The following is an 18,210-nucleotide window of genomic DNA, read 5'->3' as shown; positions in this document are numbered from 1 at the left end:
ACTCCGCAATATTAGAAACATGCCTTTGAAACAGGGAAAACAGAATTCTGACGCCAGTGTTCCTCTTTCTGACCTTATGGCAAGCCTTAGTATAATGACAGTTGGAGGATTGTAGGGAGGTGAAAATACTGTACCTAACCGTGTGAGGTCGCAGGTCAATTCAGTTTCCATACGACCACCATGGTACGGAGGGCCACATCAACAACCCCACAACGTCATGGACCGCCCCTGTAGTAGTTACCGACCCATGACAACCCTCGTCACAACAGAGCACTCGTTCACCCAGTTTCATGATTAATGCGGATATGATGTTCCCTGTTTCGTCCAAAATAAGTAAATATAAATGTATTCAGTCGCCTTGTTTGCCTTGAAATGGCAATAATTGCATCTTCAAAATCCTGCGACAACGTTGCAAGAATACCGGCCTCTTCTTCGCCGGATATGTCATCCTTCAGGCATGGTGTCAGCCCATACCAGGGCGCTACTGACCGTGTGAGCCAGTCTTTGCACCCCCTCATGTCTACCATCAGCAAAGCTCTACTTACTGTGTGAACCAACTTCTGTATCCAACACACACACACCCCCTCCCCGCCGTAACTTTTTCGTTAATTTTCCTTTTAATTCCATTCATAAAGGTGGTGGTAATAAATCAAGATGGATTTTGAGATAAAGCCGTAGTATTGAAATCATAATGCGTAGATTCGGTGACTTGAAACTCACAGGTATACCACAATGAAACTAACAGTCTGTTTTAAACTCATTCATAAAGTGAAGGGGTAGAGGTACGCCACTTTTATCGGTATTACTGCACCAATCTCAGGCACCATTGCAATTCACATGTCATTGCTAATTTGGGAATCGAACAGGTGTGATACACCTCCATGACCAGTCAGCCTCCCGAACTAACCAGTGAGACAAAATGAAGAAAAACACAGACCAAGCATGAAACTAATTGATTTAGTGAGTCAGCGAGTTTAGATGTACGTCGCCTTTAGTAGTATTCCAGCGGGGACGTCAAAGATGGGCTTCACACAGTGTGCCAATGTGGGGAATCAAACCCGGGCCTTCGGTGTGACGGGTGAACGCTTTAACCATTTGGGTGCCCCACCGCCTCCTATTTGGTTTGAAAATCAGACAGACGCTCTGTAGATGCAAAAGGACGTTTTCTGAAAGGATACAAGTGTGCATGTACAGTTTTCTTCACTTCCAGGTTAGACTGGCAACAGTTTCGTGACGTAAAAGGCCGCTGTTGGACTACGTCAGAGGACATGGGAATGCACATAATGTATTCGTGGTTCTCCACGAACCAAACTACTCATGTCGGTCGGAGGCAAGACTTACTGAATCCCGAAAATAAAGATCGAAGACTGGGTAATACATGCTGTCACCGTCTAACGTTACCTTTGTCATCAATCATTGGATCGTCTGGTCCACCGTTATATAGCCCGTATAAAACTGTTAGTGTGACATTGAAAATGAAAGAAGACAAACACATAAAACACAATAATCCGAACATGACTTCTTTGGAATCGGCAGCGTCTGATTAAATAGTAAATAGTCATTGTATTGTAATTACGAAAACTTAGGAAAACAGTGACAGTGACAGTGACAATAAGCTGTGATCTTGCCCACTGCCGTACGGCTTTGAGAACCGTTTCGGGAGCACATGGTCTCTCTATAGTCAGGTTGTCGCTTAAAGGGCAAACTTAATTCCAGTCACAAGAGTGAAATCTCCCAAAATCATTACAAGCAAGCATTCGACATCGTATCACTTAAAATCATATTTGAAGATATTGCGAAGGAGCGTGTGTCTGGGGTTTTCATTCATCATATGGCTAGTTTCCTACGTCAGTGACGTCATGGACTTTACAGACCGGTACGTAGAGTACTTTAGCTTCTCGCAGACACTTCATTAGCATCTGTATGATTCAGACAAGCGGGGAATAATCCCAAAAGGCGTGGTGAAGACAGAAGTGCATTCATTGCAGTTCAACGTTGCACGGATAGTCAATCCCAAGGCAGTGATGGTCACAGCCCAGTACGATCGGTCACTCCCAGAGACGTGATGAAGTAGCGGGAATTCAAGGATCCGTTTAAGATGAGCGGGCATCAGTAGACCAGTAGATAGACAATTTGCTAGTCATGTCTCCAGGTTGTGATAAATTTAATATCGTTGGGTTGGAGGCAGAGTGACTGTGTGATTGAGATGGAAGCACTTGCAAAAATCTCGACAACGGAAACAATTGTGTGGTTTTTTTTCAGTAAGAATGCCCTACGTTATCCAGTCATCTATTTTTCATTACATACTTGTCAGTAACAGGACACGTTTAAATGTACTAAAATGTCTTCTTGTAGATGTTAGCCAGACAGTGGACATTCACGGTTTTCGAGACATGTCTTACATTGTTCTCATGGTCAACAAAACAACAGGTTTCTTCTATATTTTCACTGGTATATTTCTCTGGCCGCAAGTGAACTGAACAGACGTACGTTATACCACGATTTGATATCTGAATGTAGGAGGGGAGGCTGAAATGAGGCTAGGTGTTTGGTGAAACCCCTGGATATCGTGCTGACAGACAACGGGCAAGTCAGCCATCGCTCATAGGTTCCTGCTGCACCCAAGTTAGAAAACTACATGCAATGAACTGCGGCTCAACATTTGTCACTTGTATCATGAGTAATGATAGGAAACCAAAATGCTCATCTTTTAGACGGATAGTTTGGGTTTCCATGCTCTAAACGCTTCTGATTACTTGGACTGTTATCGACATTGTCTGACTTCGGGGAGTTACTGACCCTCCCGTGAAAAGTTAGGCTCTTATGTACTTATGATGTAGGGCTGTGTTTTACATAGTTATCGAATCGAAGCGCTACAACTGTTGTGTCTCCCATATTGTAACATAGATTTACGAATGTCGTACCGCTGTGAAAACCTTCTGAAACGAGGCCCAGGTGAGAGACAACCTCACCTGTCACATTATAGTGAAAGCCTGAAATAACTGTGCTGTGCCCGTGCTCTCCTGATCCTCTGGTGTGTGCTGATATAACGTAACATGGAATTCACCCCGCTTGATGGTTTCATCTCAGACAACAGACCCTGCCACCCTCGTGATTCTCTCAATAGTTAATGTTACTCAACTCATAGCAGATGCATTGTGCACACATTTGTTTGTTTGAAGATTCTCTTGGGAAACTTGTCAATGCTCTCGATGAAACAAGGCATTAAACAGTAACGTTATCGAAAATCTGTCTGGCACAATCTCAATGTCAAAGTTGATGATTATATGGAGCTAAGTGGTACAGAAATTAATTAAACGACTTGTCATATCAAATTGCTCAGGGAAAGCTTTGTAAGCGACGACATCATAATGTTTGTGATATCCGGTCAGCCTGAAAAATATAAACAGAAGACTTCCTGTTTCTTGCTGAGAACCCGTCACTTCATATCAGTAACCGTCAATGTGTGATTCTGCGTCAAATGTAAACTTGAAATGTTGATGCGATTGGTGTTTCACATGTAATGAATTTAACGAGACTGTCTGGCACATAGTCGGTGGATGCCCACGAATACTTCAAGCAACAATGCTCGACCCAGGGGTTCGTCAAGGAAAGACCCAGATTACGTAGAGGACGTCATGGAAAATAACAATTACAAAATTCTTTGGAATAGTCCCATATATTGCGTCAAACGTATCCGTGCCGTCAATCCAGACATTGTCCTTATTTGATAAATGAATGAAATATGTTTTGACAAATGAAATTGAATTTGCTGTCACAAGTGTGACTGACAAGTTTCAATAGAAACATGGCAGATAAGCTGACCTCACTTTTGAAGTTTCTAAATTTCATCCCAAATACCAAATTATGTGACTTACCATTGTTCTTGGTGTCCTAGCGTTGGCACCCTCCAATCTCTTGATCGATGATATTTGATCGACGTCAGGGCAGTACCCAGGTTTGGTGACAGGAACACAGGTTTTCTGGCACTGTGGGTGGTAAAGAAACCTGCAGTGTTGGCGAGTCTTCATATTCGTCTCAAAGTTCTTCGATGATTCCACTACACAGTGCCTCCTTTGAGAAGTCATATGCACTGTTTGGGGTGTGTGTAAAGCGATATACAACAGAAACAACAGGTATTGTGAAATGGAATTTCTTTAAAGGTAATGTTGTCGAAGATATGTGGTTGTTGTTGTTGCTGTTGTTGTTTTCTAATCAGGTTGTAGTTTTCGGAAGGCATTTAGAAGTTGGACGAGCATAAATACATGACACATTTTATGGATAGCAACTTCATTCTTTTTCGTTAAACGACGTTTGATGAGAATGGTGAATGAGCAAGAGTTTTAGCTCTGAGACGTCGTGTAAAAAGGAAAGAGAATTATGTTATCCATAAACACGTCCGGTATTCATGATCACGGTGTGCTAAATGGTTCTAGGAAAGCGAAAACGTTGTTGCTGGTCGCCTTGTAGGAAGTGGAAAAGTCAAAACATCTTTATGATTTTTTCTAAATCAGGTACGCCATTCCTTGTGTAAAACGACAGTTGAACAGCTACTGGCATGTTTCAGTCTGGTAACGCAGAGTGTTGTCCCTCACCGATTCAGTGGTCAAGGAAATATATCATTTCAACAAGTCAGTCACGTTGCAGACCATCCTCGTGTCTTCTACTGGGCTGAAGGCAGTACATTTGTCTACAGGCGCACAACTGAACGTTACATCACGGCATGTGTTCTAGAAGGGAATTGTTTTGAAGGCTGACTGCTCTGCATTTCCCGGGATGGGAAAAAAGCTGCATCAAGGACTCCAATGATTGTGAAAAAGTAGAACTTGAACGCTCTGAGGGACGGGATTTTACAAATTGCCACTTTACCGTTGCTTTCAAATGATCGTCCCTTGAGTCTCGGTTCAGGAATGCTAGATCACACGTTGCTCTAGCTGTACATCGGTATTTTGAACAGAATAAAGATAATCTGTGTAAATATGATCCCTTGGTTAGTTACTCAGTGAACACATCTGGCGTGAAATGGAACGACGCATACAACGTGATCCGAATCACACTCCCATGCACATTGCCATAGTTCTGCCACAATATCTGCAGTCTGTCAGCATCCCAGTGACATCTTAAGAACATTTGTAGTTTGTGTTTAAGTTTATACCTTTTCACGCAAGCAATTTATGCCCCACGCACTCCTTTCTTGTCTTAAAAGTGGAGTGATCTTCAAGACACCCATTGTCGTATAGTGGACTCTGTGACGAACGTTCCATGCCTGCATCAGTGAAAAAGATGGACACTCCCTACTAACCGTGAGATCTTGTCCTTTGCTACTCATTTGCATATATCAGGTGAGCTATTGTTACGGACTGATGATTTGAAACGTGTATGTTTTTCTATGTCGGTAAAAGTATAATAGTTATTTTGCTTGTTGTTTGTCACAATAGTTTTACTTTGAGTGTGTGATTGATAACTAAAGCAGCATCTCCAATGGAAGGTCGTTCGACAGGAAGCCCCGTCATTACTCTGCTAAAGTAGTGTTGTGAAGAGTACATGTTTACCAATACAGTATTGTTTAGTCCGTATTCATTGCAAAGTGTGTGAGTAATGTCATTTTCCGCGATTTTGATGCTTCCTACAGAACGTACCATTAAAAAGCAGAATTAATGACTTTTTATGAATCTATTTCGAAACGTCGCCAAACTAGAATTTAGAAGTTGCATCTCCATGAAATATGTTTATAGCCAGGTCAAACACGGATGATTATCCTTCACGGGCAGTTTTCAGACGGAATCCGGATTGCATGCCTTTACGTACATGCATATTGTCATCTAACCAGGCATGTCTCAAAAAGGAGCTAATTTAAGACATTGATTACATAAGTAACAAGGCCTGGCATTGCGGGTTATCATATGTTATCTTACCTTATGATAACGCGGTCTATTTCGGCCTTTTACTACGTCAATGATCAGTAAATATTAACGCCCTAACACTGCTACTCTTATCACTAACAAGAGAGAGGTATTGAACCTGGGCATGACGTTGCCAGTAGATATCGAGTAGTTTGTGTGATATCTCGGGGTCAGGGTTGACACGATTTGGTAAACAAGGGTCAAGTCGTCGTCGTTGTCGTCGTCGTCTGCGCCAGTATGAATGTCTTAAGTGCACTTAATGATTATCATTATTAGTATTTTCATCGTCGTCACCATTATTATCGTCGTCATGATCGTCGTCATCTTCAATGTTTACCGTTGGGTAACATGATTTTAAAGCGTTCGCTCGTCCCGCCGTAGATTGCCAGTATGGGTACAATGTGTGAAGCACATCTTATGATATTGCTGGAATATTGCTAAAAGCTAAACTCTGTCACTCACTCGTTATGATTATTTTTTTTTGTGAACTTGTTTTTCAAGTAAGCAACCTCACTACTATTTTGTCCTAATGATGTCCTATTCATTATACCTATTATAGGGTCAAGACTATTTGAGAATATCTCACAGACAAATTCCCTATATATAATTGTTTAGTGCTTTTGGTAGATACGACTGTCTAGGTCATATTTCTACCTACTCTTCTACAAAGTACTGTGCATGCTGACTCGCCACTGGAGTCAATCTGCAGAATAAGATGTTTCTTAATAAAACACCATACAGCTATTCCTATTTATTTTTATTGCAGTTTCTTACTTTCATAACCATACGTGTGTTAACTACCTGACAACATTCCTTAAAGAATTAATTATCGCAACATTAATGCAGACAAAGAACATGTTTCTTGGCTATTTCTACAAAATATTGGCTCTGATCTTAGCTCATGGCTGGACCTCAAATCCGGTTCTTAGAAATTCCTTGAATAATTTTCATATCCTCGTTTAAGAGTCTTTTGAATCAATAGCATTGACGTCAGCGACATTCCGACATGTTTGATATCTTCCGATCTGCTCAACGCTGGTGGCTGTTATCAAAAGGCATTCTTGTAACATCACCTGGCTTCTTTTCTTTGTCAGTGTCAGTGCGTGCACATGCGCACTGTGTAGGAGAAAGCGACACATCATAAAATGGTGAGCCGTAAAATTAAACAGTTGTTGACTTTATATCGATGGTATGATGCCATTGAAAACGTTGCATTTTTTGCGCTTTGGACTAAAAGGCTATTATTCCCATTTTACAATCTACGTCATTGATGACGTTGACATGGAGATTTGACTGATATTAAATATAAGCGAACTGCACGCACCAGTGAACCTCAAACATCGTCCTTAATATCATATGGATGACGAATATTGAAAGCATGGCGGTATCACGGGTGGCAGAAACTTCCGAGTGACCACTATTCGTTATGCGCAGTTACGTCCCTTGGACACGCTACATACCCGTCACTTTCAAATCGCGGCCTTTTGCGTCTCTTGGACATGATACTGGAACACTGTTGACTGCAAAACCAAACACATACCCAGTGCACGGTATTGGACTTTTTGTCTGCCAATCAAGGTCACCCTTGAGACTGGCAACATCTTTGACACTTGCAGCTACTACTGCATTGGTGCTTTCGTCTGTTAGTCAAGTCCATCCTAGGATTTGAACCAGGGTTCATGGGTTTGTCACAACAGAGCTGTTACACGGAAACCAGCCTACGTCTTTTTAAGGAAGAGAATGAAGGAAATATATTTCACTGATATCTGAACATCCATTTGAATAAATATCAAGAAACATTAAAAAGATATTATCTCAAACATATTAAACAATTCTTTGAAGGGTATTTTTAGTATGCATATATTACCCGACGATTCGGAGTGTATGTTTGCTTCTTCATTGGGTGATGTAGATGAAGCTGATCTACAGCTTTTTCTTATACCAAACACTGTTGATAGCTTAACAATTGGCATACTAGTATTTGTCACCAGAATATAATACGTTTGCACTGAGACGTGAGTGTAGTAGTAACTGAAATGTGAATGTTATGCTGGTTTGTTGTCACTGAAACGATTGTCACTCTACTCGTTTATAGTCACGTTGTGATTCACCAAGAAAATAGAAGTCGTCCGAGAGACTGGTCAGTTAACTAACACAAATAGGTACTACGGACATTACGACATGTTCTTTCGGATGTTCTGTTACTTTTTGGTCATACGACAGAATCTCTAAAACTCGGATTAGATTGGGAGCAACAGTGTGTATATCGTTTTACATTGTTGGGATATAGCAGTGATGCTGCATTCACATGACGTGGTGATTCACATGTTGATTCACATTTCAAGTCATTCAAAAGCTCATGCATGTTGAATAGTTAAAAATGGTGATAAGGATTATATTTATTATCATTAGAGTCTACGTTGATTTCGTTATTGAGTGTCACAATCCAGTAATATTAATTGTCCTACTCAAAATAACAAGACTGAAAAGCGGTCGTTTTGTACCTGCTATCGCAAGGAAAGTCTTATCAAGTCGCCAACAGCACGGTAACGCATACCCGCCCGCCCTTCTCTAGAGCCCTCGAAAACCATGTCACAGTCAGCTAGACTATTTTATTGACATATACTAACCACAGAGATTAATAAATATCAGTAGGTCAGTATTGACGTCACATTTATTGACGTCCTTACCAGAGGTCAAGGTCGCGCGCATGCGCTCTTTGAAAGGTCCAACGAAGACAAGGGTGCAGCAATATTTCACTTCGCTTAAACAATTGTTCCGAGCCGGTTATGACTCCTATCTGACCTTTATGTGACCTCTGTCGTTATGGGCGAGCCTTGGTACGTCACAACGTTGATATTTAATCATTTCCCTGAAAAATAACATTGAAGTATTGTAATCATAAAAAGCATACTTCTATGATAATTAAACGAACATAACTATACTTACACTCTGATAAGCATGACAATAGTGACAACAGAAGAAAAATGACACAGTTGAATATGATTACATAGAACAACGCACGACAAAGAAATTCTTGCCAAAGATGCTCACAATCACAATCATTCACACAGACACACGTTTAAATGCAGAGACACGTTTAATAATAACACGAATATAACACGAACGCTCTGCTATTGTACCACATATTTCTGCTTTAAAACATTTGGATTAATAGTGAAATCATTATGGTCTTCTAAACTGCAGTTTGTTGCTATTCAATTCAATACCCGAATTGAAAAACGTAATTTCAAAATAATGTTTTACAGTTAGTGACACTTACTGTGTATGCCATCCTACACTCACGTGCATAAGAAATGTCGCCATATATATTATCCTCTCTCAAACAAGAGTGACAAACACCGCATGTTCAAGGTTTTATATCAATAACCAAGCTATATTTTACAAATCGGTGGGCTATCATAGAGATCAGACTTTATTCAACATGTTTACAGACTACGTTTACAAACGACGGTCAGTTTTCGGACACATCCCAACATACACATCGCAAGATATAAAAAAGTTCCAAAAGACAGGAAAATCTCTAGTAAGGTGTGTGACCATCTCCGGCGTTAAGGCATGCCTTGACACGACGTCGCACAGAGTTAACAAGTCATCTGATCACGTGATGTGGTACCTGTAGCCATTGAGCCTACAGAACCTGAATCAAACCATTCGTGTGCGACGTTAGTGTTGGCCCACCATGTCCTCAGTCACATACCCGTCCACCCGGTCTGTTGACTAAGAATCTGCTTTCATTTGTGAAATAAATTCGAACCAGTTCCGTTGCTTCCCCTGACGAACATTCCAGTCTGCGACGCCGTTGTTCACGTGTCACCGTCATCCTCTTGAACGTTCGGTAGGCACGGATACCATGAACACGAAGACGTGCGCTTACTGTCCATCTGCTGACTCGATGCCAGGTCTTTCGGCCACTGATGACGTAACGGTTACAAATCTGTTCCTATGATGAAGTATCCGTAAGTGGAGGTCTTCCTGGATGGAGGTGACCCTTACTCTTCTGCTCCTTAGCTTGTCTGCTGTCCTGCCAGTTTGTCTCAAGCGTGTGACCAATCTTCCAATTGTCTGCTATCCTGCCAGTTTGTCTCAAGTGTGTGACCAGTCTTCCAAATATCTGCTGTCCTACCAGTTTGTCTCAAGCGTGCGACCAATCTTCCAACTGTCTGCCGTCCTGCCAGTTTGTCTCAAGCGTGTGAGCAGCCTTCCAACTGTCTGCTGTCCTGCCAGTTCGTCTCAAGCGCGTGACCAATCTTCCAACTGTTCGTTTTTGCAGCATGAGAGTAGGTGGCCACCACCTCCAGCATACCAACTGCTCCTTCTCTTTGCTCAGATATGAATCGAGGCATGTTTGGTTGGTCATACGGGTGTAAGTGATGACAGAGAACAGTTCAGCTCTTTTTGTATATACAGATTGCATACGGGTACTTTTCGGCACGTGGGGGGAAGTTTACCGTCACATGTAATGTTACTGTTTGTTTGGGAGACATGTTCACAACCATAATGCACCTATGTGGCCACTTAGACGACCATGTTAATAATTATTACTTTGTTGACGTTTCCTTCGCATGTGAGTGTATTTTCTACATTTTAAGTCCCTGAATGTTATTATTCTCATAATAGCGATCTCAAAATTAGATTGCACAAACATGTAGTCTATTTTCCTTTTTATATAATTACAGCCTTACAGTATACGCCGTTTTCTCATTGAATAACAACGGATAATATCTTCGGTGAATGAAAGTTTGTGTAGATGTTTAACCACACCATAAAGGTAATTTTTAAAAAAACATCATATATGTTCTTTACCCAGTGTAACGGTTCTCAGAAAAATATTACGATACGTGCCGCTTGACAAGCGTCCTGCGATAGACCGGTATACCGGTAATACGACGCAATCCTAATTTATATACCGCAGCATTTTCGTTACGTGATACGGTGTTACAAAACAAATAACATTATATAATTCGTGTTTCCTCCAGGTGTAAATTTAATAAATACAACACGATCACGATTCATTCAGTTTGACATGTTATTATTGGCAATGAAGCACAAGTAAGACATGCATGTGGTAATAACAAACACAACAGCATGTTGGACTAAAAGGCCGGTTACAGTTAACTTCCTTGTATTACTTGGATGCATGTGCATTAGTGGCGTAGGTGTGGGAAACCCAGTCCAACTAGACGAGGAAACTCTATTAGACAATGAGTACAGTCATGAGCTATTAATACCACCATGACTGGATTAGGGAAATCAAGCTAAAACTAGTTACTATGCTGTAGTTTCTATTTCTCGTTTGTCTACAATGTCTGATTCAGCAGCGGTTGATATGATGGGGCATGCTTTGAGTGACTGGTTGGGACAGTCACGTTGTGTCTATATTTATAACATGAATCAATGACTTTTATATGTTGCTGACGTTTCAATTCTTTAGAAAATGACTGACTGGATGGGTGACTTGTCTATCGTGAACATTAATTTTAGCAAACAAGTGTTGTTGTTTTTTTATTTTGAAACAATAGATGAGCTGCGTGTCCAGGAGTCATTTCATGGTATACTGGAAACTGGTTTCTGTGGCACATGTGACCGTTAAGCGTTTATCCAAATAATTATTTATTGTTATTAATTACTGGGACAGGTTAAATCAAATTTATTATTATTAATTACTGGAACAGGTTCTGTCAGGTTTTAGAGTGGCTGGTAGTCTGTCGTACAGACCCTGAAGCAAATATATAGAAGAAAACCCATGCAAGTGTAGAAAATATGCCAAATCATAATTTCAATAGCCTCTGGAAATGAAGAAAGTGTCAGGGGTTCTTTGCAATCATAGTGTATTGTTTCACTAGGAATCGTTTTCTGTAAAAAAGTCCTTTTCGTAGATTAGTTGTTACTTGTGACGTGGGGCTTTACGTCCACCATCTTTCGGTAGGTCCATGTGTCCACAACTGCCTAAAGTTGTAGTGTGGAACGAAGGGTCTGTTTGTTGTTGTATCTATCACTGTAATCAGACCCATGGTCATTAAACACTGACGACCAGAAACATCCGTATTCGAACCTGCGAACATCAGATTCGGATGAAAGCAAAGATCGTGTGTTATTTTAAACCAATGTCGGTGTCTGAAGTTCGCGTTAGGGAAATTGAAAATAGTATTATTCTCGCATGAACAGTATAGAATGCAGATATATAGGTCATGGAACTCCGAATATGAAACAATGGAAAACTCTGTTAAACGATTATTCCCCATAAAAATGAAAACAAACCCCAAAACAAACATCTACTGACAATATATATTATCCCAAACAGGAAGCACAAAGGTGATTTGCAGTTTTTAAAAAATCTATTAAATACCCATTATATTCAAACAATCCTCAAAATATGTAACAAAAGTGTTGATAACGTTTTGATTTTACACAACTGCACCAGTAAGAAAAGTCGGTACGTCCGGGTACATCGGTACCATGATCGATACATCCGGGTGCTACAGTTGCGTGATCGTACTGCCACGGGTGAGAACACAGTAGCCAGGGTGCCTCGACTTCAGAGGATATCCGGTCACACTGTATGGAGCAGGTTGAAAGAGACCAGTCTGAGAGCCAGGAGGCCCGACGTCGGGGTTGACCTACGTCGTCACCATCGCCCTCAGCGTCTCCGTTATCTAAAAGTATCCACTTAGATGTATAGACATTACCTCCATCTAAACTGGTGTAAAATTTCATGCACTAAAGTCTATTTGCGGATGGGTTATAAATGTTTGAAAATACTAAATTTTGGCAACCTATTTCTCGTCTACGCGTTTCTTGTTTTTTTTCTTTTTTTTCCTTTTTTTTCTAGAATACATTGTAGGGTAGGAAGAGCACAGAAACTGAAAAACTTAAAACCCAACAACAATTTTGTAATGTATAGTTGATTGATATTTTATCAGTAATATGTAAATTAATGTTTACTGTAGTATTCTATAATAAAGATATATATTGCGAGCGTTAATGTAAATGAAGGCCATATATTATGAAGAGAGCTATGCATGTAGACACGTAATGTAGTCAAAGCAGTGCCTGTCACCTCGCGCAGTTGGCGGCAGTGGTACACCGAGCGTACGTCTATACAATAGAAGTGTCCATATCCATTTATAATACGATACCGATTCTCCCGCAACTAAACGTTTCATCGCCTGCAAGTTTTATATCGGGTTAGTACATTCTGATATAACGGGGATTCGTTTACGACATTCGCGTAATTAGATGAGAACAAGCGTCTTTAACTGTGTCGTAATCCAACTCGTGTGACCAGTCGGGTCATTCGTATTCCCTCGGTCGGGTTCGGCATGCATCCTGTACTTACAGTAGGAACCTTTTTATGGAGACACGTTGTTTATTGGCAGCTACTATAAAAATCTGTGGTTTCAGATGACGTTGTTTAGTCGTAGCTTCGGTATTAACAAGTTTGTCAGGATTGCTTGCTCGTGAAGACCTGGTGTCATCACTGCTTGCAGCTATTTCCCCCTGTTTTTACATATTACAATAAGCGGACGCCATACGTATTTGTCAAGCCACTATCCTGTAGCCCTAGAGGTATAATATATCAGTGATTTGCATTCACCTTTGTAAACTGATATCATCCCATTTTACATAAGGCACGCTAATGTATCAAATTGTCTCATCAACCCATGAAGGTCCGGGATAGAACTGATCTTCAGTAACCCATGCTTGTCATAACAGGCATAACGGGAACGGATGGTTAGACTCGCTGACTTACAATATATATATATGCCAGTTGCCTAGATCGATGCTCATGGTATCGATCACAGGATTGTCTGGTCAATTAGCCATGTGGCTGGAATATTGCAAAGTGCGGCATTAAACAACAAACAACACAAACAAAACAATGTCACATAAACAATCGAGTCATTAGAAGTGAATATAAAGCTCTAGAGTAAATTTGCGGATGCAGCGTTTTGTAACACTCACTCACTCACTCACGCATACACTCACTCACTCATTCACATAAACCTCCAGAGTATTCCTGAGAATCATGTCTATTGCAATTGTTTTCCCTTCTACTCGTTTACAATTGAATTAAACAGTATAGAAAATTGTCATTCGCTCCCGAGAAGTCAGATTATAACTATACATGTCAAATAGCTGTTGACGTATAATCTGAGCTACTACAGTAAGCGTGGCTCGCCCTGAATGTCTACAGCCCGGTACCCGACACCCAGACAAAGATTCACTGAGTGCGCCTCCGTCTGACGGTCGGTAATATTATCTCTATTATCTTAAGTAGTTGTCTGTGTGTCACGATCCAACTACTACATACCTATGGTAATCAGGGGTGTTATCGCTCACAACCTTGTGAACAGATCGCCCTACGGAAATGTCGACGAGTACATGATTATTAAGCGGTATGTTCGATTGGAAGATTAAGTGCGATAGGTGAGATTTGAAGATTAACGTTTTGGCGTCATGCGCGATACAAGGATATTTCACAGGATTATACGAAATACGATGTTACTAACAAAATTTAACCTGATTTGGACCTTGTGTGCACAAGATTGTATAGTCGTTTACCCAGTTTAATGATTAAGGTACAGTTGAGTCTAAGGCGTAATCGCTGAAAATATCTACCTGAAACAAATAACTCCATTTGTTGCAGAGGTGCTGAAATAGACAATCATCCTCAGCCCCTCTTCAAAATGCATGATTTAAATTTTAAAGAAGACAATGATAAATGGGAGACTCAGAACGAGATTGCTTGACTTGTGGACAATGTAAACTTCCTTCATGAAGGATGCGTTTGAACTTCAGGATGTGTTGGCCTATCTTGCAAGCCATGCAGTAGCCCTACATGAAACCTACAAGTCCTACACGTCTAGATCAGAAATTGTATTAACAGAATACTTGTATACCCATTTAGCCTCCAGCGTGATGAGCGAACGTTTTAACCCCATAGTGAGTTTTCACTCACTCCGTCACAAGAAATAGGTTAACGTACACAGCTACACACAAAAGATCCCGATATGAAACAACAAATATCGAAATGTGTTATAAAAATAATGATTGAAAAATACTAAATCTGTCTCATGAAATGTGTATTAAGATATAGCGTTTTACAAGTGTCTGTATTGTGATTATACTAAGCAATAGACTACAAAAGTCAATGGAAGTCTATACAATTAAAATGGCATCATTATCCAGTTAGTGACAGCAGCATTGATACCATTGTTGATATCATTCACAGAGCAACAGGAGTGTTCAAGCTTCTACATTCGGCTCAGGCTGGATGTCCAGGGTGATAAAAAAGATCTTCACCCATCCGCTTGTATTGAAGTGATATAAAATATGAGAAGAGTGATGTCTTACACATATTCCAGAATGTTGTCTGTGATGTTCTAGATGAGTCCCGACTTCTTTTTAACCCCAAATCATTGAAATATTGTAACGTCAACACCAGTGCGCGTATAGACAGTAATTTGCAAAGACTAGTTATTGTTAAAACGTGAATTTCTGAAACGTTCCGGTAATAAATTGAAATGGCCAATAATTGTAAGATTGATGATAATTTTATGTACAATTTATAATCTCTGCAAGGCGACTTTTCGAAAATGTTTCATTAGATCACTTCCTTGACAACGACACCAGAATCTCTGTCGAAACGTCGCCATTCTAGATCAAATAAAATAATTATTGTCGTCATTCTTCATCATTTCAATTTGAATATAAAAATAATGTGTGAGAACAGTATAAAAAGGCTCATGTTGTTGCTAAACTTAAGATGGCATTCAAACTGATTTGAGTTCTTATGTCAATGACAAACAAAAACAAGTCTCTCTGATTTCATCATGACAAATATTTACATACCTACGTTAATGTTATCAACGCCCCAGACAAGGAATTCCATTCAAATATCGTGATCAACATGACCTACGTTTTGTTATCATCAGGTGAACGCCGATTGGTTCAATTTATTATGACGTCATGTATGATAACCTCTACTTAGGCTTGTGTAAATATATGTGCATTATACGGGTTGAGGGTCACTGTCAGGAAGATATTGTGTCTGGACCTGTATATCTGCCATCGTGGAAAGTGTTACATAAAATTATTCGGATCTGCATATAGATACACAACCCACACATGTAAATGGTGCTATTTGGAGCGGTCCATCCATGGTCACGAATAACATAAACAAGCAAGATGAAAATCAAATTGATACGTGAAATAGTTTTCGACCATATTGCATTTGTCAGCGGGTTAACGATGTTGTTACAAGAGTTCTACTCTGTTAATGACACTTTTGTTTAATGACACTGCTTGAAGTACTGCCATATCGTTGTTTCAACCTGTTAATGACACTTCACAAGCATGCTGTTTCAATAGGTTAACGGCAGTACTGCTATATTCGTTGTTTCATCATGTTAATGACACTTCACACGCATGTTGTTTCAAGAGGCTAACAGCGGTGCTGCTATATCGTTGTTTCAGCCTGTAACAACATTGTTGAAACGTCGTATAAAGAATACAAAAACAAGTTGTTATCCATACAAAAAAAACGTCTTACGCATTAATGTTCCTCCAACTTCTAAGTACCTTTACAGAACTTTGTTCGTGACACAGAATGTTCTCTTCCAGTTTATAACCACTCTACAAATCAGTCAGGTAACGCCTTCGTTGATAGAATGATGTCAGCCAGTCACTGCGACGTGTCATATGTCACACACACTGAATAATCTGTAGTCCTCCATGAAGCGTCATTTATTGAACAGAGCTGTCACGCGGCGGCCGAAGTAAACGCGCTGGAGTGAGTGAGTTTAGTTTTACGCCGTTTGTAGACATAGACCAGAAATATCATGGCGGAATCACCAGAAAGGGGATCAACCATTATTCCCATGTTTGGAATTGAACCCTGGGTCTTCGGTGTGACGAGCAAATGCTTTAACCACAAGGTTACTCCATCGCCCCAAAGGCAGGGTAGAAGTGGTACTCAGTAACTCAGGCTGGTCGTGAAAGTCGGCAATCACCACAACAATCACCAAAACCACCACAGAATCGAAAATAAAGCATCACCTAAGCAAACCAAACAAGCACCACCAAACCGAAGAAAAGCTTCACCAAAACGTAAAACAGACTTCACCAAAACCAACAAAAAATAACCAAACAAACAAAAAATCTCCAAAAACAAACGAACATTGCCATCAATATTCGAACCACGCTGATCACACAATGGTTGCTTCAACAGTTTGAAACTACAAAATTACAGTTGTCGGGAAGTATGCATTGTTTTATTTCGAAGCAGTCATTTTCACACCAAATGACCCCAGCGGATGTAGATCTCCATGGTTGTGCTCTGTATCCCTCGTGGTGACTTAAAATCGTAACTCACACACTGGTTATTCCCTGGCAGCTAGGGACAGCCTGGACGGATCAAATCGTTGAAAATATTACATATCTTCTTGTAGCTTTAAACAGTGTGTTGATGGAATGATGTCATCAACTTGGGAAATGTTCGATCTAATGCTGTACTTTATCACCAAAAAACATGCATGTTTGAAACCCGTAAACGATAATTCAAAAGACGTCTAATGTATTATCGATGCCTTCCTTGTTCGTTGATAATAGCATATGCATGGACTGTTATGCCATGAGACTCATGAAAATCTCATTATGTCGCTTTCACAAGCAATCACAGAAACCAAACATCACATTGCTTTGAAATGAACGCTAACGTCATAACAGTATAAGAGAGCAGTTATTAATACGAGTGGTTGGGTTGTTGGTAAGGGTTTGCTCTCCACGCTGATAGCTTGGGTTCGAGTCCAAGCATATTTACGAAGAGTGCAGCAAATTTCAGACACGATTCAAGAGGTTGTATTACTTAACAATAACATCACTCCTTGTAACAGATCTTTGCAAACGTTTATTTTATTTAACGAAGTTGCGGGGAAGACAGAAACGAGTCCTTCAGTTCGCGCGTCCGACATACTTTGTTCGAAGTAGATCTAATAAACTATTCACGATAACTTAATCAAACTTGATACACATGTCCAGCATAGTACCTAGATGTGCCTTTTGGGGGTTTGACCCAGATATGAATTTTATTTTTTGCGTTCCATGGAAACTTGACTTAGGCTGTGGCATTGAAGATGTTATCGTGTCCGGAGCAGATCTACTAAACTATACGTGCTAGCTTAATCAAACTTGGTACACATATGAAGCATGATCCGTAGTTAGACCCAGATGTGATTTAATTATATTTGTATTATTTCCGATTTGCACGGAAACAGGACTGAGA

The sequence above is a fragment of the Haliotis asinina genome, unplaced genomic scaffold (genome assembly GCF_037392515.1).
Source record: "Haliotis asinina isolate JCU_RB_2024 unplaced genomic scaffold, JCU_Hal_asi_v2 scaffold_26, whole genome shotgun sequence".
NCBI lineage: Eukaryota > Metazoa > Mollusca > Gastropoda > Lepetellida > Haliotidae > Haliotis > Haliotis asinina.
Note: the sequence above shows the minus strand (reverse complement) of the source record.